Genomic DNA, 4,427 nt, shown 5'->3' on the forward strand with positions numbered 1-4,427 from the left:
CAGGTACAGCTGTAGTGTTGGTGACAGAGACCTGGGTGGATGTAGTACTAACTACAGGTACAGCTGTAGTGCTGGTGACAGAGACCTGGGTGGATGTAGTACTAACTATAGGTACAGCTGTAGTGTTGGTGACAGAGACCTGTGTGGATGAAGAGACTATGTAGTACTAACTACAGGTACAGCTGTTGTGTTGGTGACAGAGACCTGGGTGGATGTAACTACAGTACAGCTAACAGAGACTTGGGTGGATGTAATACTAACTACAGGTACAGCTGTAGTGTTGGTGACAGAGACCTGGGTGGATGTAGTACTAACTACAGGTACAGCTGTAGTGTTGGTGACAGAGACCTGGGTGGATGTGGATGTACTAACTACAGGTATAGCTGTAGTGTTGGTGACAGAGACCTAGGTGGATGTAGTACTAGGTGGATGTATGTAGTACTAACTACAGGTACAGCTGTAGTGTTGGTGACAGAGACCTGGGTGGAGCTGCAGTGTTGGTGACAGAGACCTGGGTGGATGAACAGCTGTAGTGTTGGTGACAACTATGTAGGTACAGCTGTAGTGTTGGTGACAGAGACCTGGGTGGATGTAGTACTAACCAGCTGTAGGTACAGAGACTGGGTGGATGTGTTAACTACAGGTACAGCTGAGTGCTGGTGACAGAGACCTGGGTGGATGTAGTACTAACTACAGGTACAGCTGTAGTGTTGGTGACAGAGACCTGGGTGGATGTAATACTAACTACAGGTACAGCTGTAGTGTTGGTGACAGAGACCTGGGTGGATGATGTAGTACAGCTGTACTGGTGACAGAGTACAGCTGTAGTGTTGGTGACAGAGACCTGGGTGGATGTAATACTAACTACAGGTACAGCTTCACCACGCTGTCTGTGTGGGTGGACCATTTCAGTTTTGTCCATGATGTGTAAGCCGAGGAACTTTAAACTTTCCACCCACTCCACTACTGTCCCGTCGATGTGGATAGGGGGCTGCTCCCTCTGCTGTTTCATGAAGTCCACGATCATCTCCTTTGTTTTGTGGACATTGAGTGTGAGGTTATTTTCCTGACTCCACACACCGAGGGCCCTCATCTCCTCCCTGTAGGCCGTCTCGTTGTTGTTGGTACTAGATGGCAGGAAGCTTGGCCCCGGTAATGTACTGGGCCTTTCGCACTACACTCTGTAGTGCCTTGCGGTCGGAGGCAGAGCAGTTGCCATTCCATGCAGTGATGCACCCCGTCAGGATGCTCGCGATGGTGCAGCTGTAAAACCTTTGAGGATCTGAGGACCCATGCCAAATCTTTTCAGTCTCCTGAGGGGGAATAGGTTTTGTCATGCCCTCTTCGTGACTGTCTCGTTGTGCTTGGACCAAGTTAGTTTGTTGGTGATTTGGACCCCAAGGAACTTGAAGCTCTCAGCCTGCTCCACTACAGCCCCGTCGATGAGAATGGGGGCGTGCTCGGTCCTTCTAATAAGAACTGGAGTCTGCGTCCAGTGTGTCTGCCCGTTGTTATCAAGGTAATCACATGTATATCCAGGATGCATCTGGTTTACTCAGCCCAACATCACATGCACACTAGCACTCAGTTCACACAGGGAGCAGCGTGAGCAGTGATGTCGTCATTATGTCATCCTAAAACATGGCAGACATTGGATGAATATAAAAAATACAAATGTTATCGGCCTCAAATGTTATCGGCCTCAGTGAAAATTATTTGAATAATTCAATGGATATTTTTTTCACGTAGGTGATGACTAAAGTGACTTATTACACATTTTCAAATCTGACTTCTCTATGTGGCCGTGTATGGAAATGGTCTTTCTGGGCCAAGCGTCCCTTATACTGCAGTACCGAAACAAAACTGTATTAGCAATCGTAACCGTGCTTCTAGACCAGAATCCTGGTAACTTGGAGGAGACACCTGGTAGCCCGTTCTGGGGAGTGGTAAAACCTGTCTCCTGTAGGGAGGGAGGGACGGAGAAGGGGGGAACACAGAGAGGGGAAACATAGAGAGAGAGAGAGAGAGAGAGAGAGAGAGAGAGAGCTTAGTCAGACATCTGATGTAGCTGATAAGAACTGGTAGCTTACACAACCAATTCCATTCATATCATGTTGAGAGGATATGAGAGAAGGAGGCCATTTTAGAGTTTTGAAACAAGACCTTTACCTTGCTTACAACGGAGAGACGCAGGAATGTGTCGTTCAAGTCTGTGGCTCCAGCAGCCTCAGCCTCGATGGTCAGGGTGATATCCGTTCCTGACGGGGTGCTGGCGGGGAACTTTAAATATGTCTGTGTGTGTGTGCGTGTCTCCGTGTGTGTGTAAGTGCTTGTGTGTTTGTCCTCTCAGTACTTTTCTGATCTCTGTCAGTGACGAACTGCAGGCGAAACTGTTCTAAGTATTTAATCACATTCAATCACTTTCAATCAGGAAGCTGGTCGACCTGCTAGGACAGTTCTGCAGAATCTCTCCTTTCCACAATGTGTTAATGTTAGTTTGTAGGCCAAACCGCTCAGACCCCACAGACGTTTTTGTAAGAAGAGCGATTTTGGGGATGTCTCATGTTCTGACAAACACCGCTATAGTACGGCCACCTTCCACCACAGATGAGGAAGGGTGATATCGGAGGATGTGGTGGATTGAGACGTGGCCCATGCAAAAATAGACATCTGCTGCTTAAACTGACAGATTTTGATGAAGATATTTTTATTGTGTTCAGGGCGTCAGTAGGGGTTTTCTAACATTCTGTAGAAAGAACGATTAATATATTTGAAATGGAAATGATGAAATGCACCACATGCCGTGTGCACAAAGTAAAATGTACTAATGTAATGTTGATTTGTCAAACAACTACTGGTATACAAGAAGCTACAATCTGTGGAAATAACTACTGATATAAAGAGGAAATAATATTGGTAATACACTAGTTTTTTTCTCAGTCAGGTTGTTGTAACTGGTCTGTAGCTGGTCTCTCTTTCAGTCAGGTTGTTGTAACTGGTCTCTCTCTTCAGTCAGGTTGTTGTAACTGGTCTGTATCTTGTCTCTCTCTTCAGTCAGGTTGTTGTAACTGGTCTGTATCTTGTATCTCTCTTCAGTCAGGTTGTTGTAACTGGTCTGTAGCTGGTCTCTCTCTTCAGTCAGGTTGTTGTAACTGGTCTGTAGCTGGCCTTTCTGCCGATGTGTCGTGGTGCTGGTCTCACTGTTAGATATCCACAATCCTTTCCTCCATCTCAACTCTGTCAAACATTATTGGTCATATCTGTCTTGGTATAGATGGACTCACACATTTTAAACTATGTTTTCTGACTATGGATACAGCCTCTTAAAGCAGGGCTTTCCAAACCCTCCTTGGTGAACTTAATGTGTTTTGCCCTAGCACTGCACAGCTGATTCAAATAACCAACTCATCATCTAGCTTTGATGATTTGAATCAACTGTGTAGTGCTGGGGTAAAAAACTAAACATTCACCCAGAGGAGACCCTCAGTACAGAGTGTCTGAGTCTGAAGATGACTGCTTTTAAACCTGATGACTGCATTTTAACCTTTTAAACCTGTTGTAGGTGGGGATTTGTGGAACAGAAACATGTCCTGGCTGGTTATACAGTAACATGTCCTGGCTAGTTATACAGTAACATGTCCTGGCTGGTTATACAGTAACATGTCATAGCTGGTTATACAGTAACATGTCATAGCTGGTTATACAGTAACATGTCCTGGCTGGTTATACAGTAACATGTCCTGGCTAGTTATACAGTAACATGTCCTGGCTGGTTATACAGTAACATGTCATAGCTGGTTATACAGTAACATGTCATAGCTGGTTATACAGTAACATGTCCTGGCTAGTTATACAGTAACATGTCCTGGCTGGTTATACAGTAACATGTCCTGGTTGGTTATACAGTAACATGTCCTGGCTGGTTATACAGTAACATGTCCTGTCTGGTTATACAGTAACATGTCCTGGCTGGTTATACAGTAACATCTCCTGGCTGATTATACAGAAACATGTCCTGGCTAGTTATACAGTAACATGTCCTGGCTGGTTATACAGTAACATTTTTTTATTTTTTTATTTTAACTTTATTTAACTAGGCAAGTCAGTTAAGAACAAATTCTTATTTTCAATAATGGCCTAGGTGGGTTAACTGCCTGTTCAGGGGCAGAACGACAGATTTGTACCTTGTCAGCTCGGGGTTTGAACTTGAAACCTTCCGGTTACTAGTCCAAACCACTAGTCTACCCTGCCGCCCCAATGTCCTGGCTGGTTACTCCAGGAGGTTGTCAACCCTGGCTGGTTATACAATATCATGCCCCAATGTCCTGGCTGGTTATACAGTAACATGTCCTGGCTGGTTATACAGTAACATGAGATGTCCTGGCTGGTTATACAGTAACATGAGATGTCCTGGCTGGTTATACAGT

The sequence above is a fragment of the Oncorhynchus nerka genome, linkage group LG18 (genome assembly GCF_034236695.1).
Source record: "Oncorhynchus nerka isolate Pitt River linkage group LG18, Oner_Uvic_2.0, whole genome shotgun sequence".
Classification (NCBI taxonomy): Eukaryota; Metazoa; Chordata; class Actinopteri; order Salmoniformes; family Salmonidae; genus Oncorhynchus; species Oncorhynchus nerka.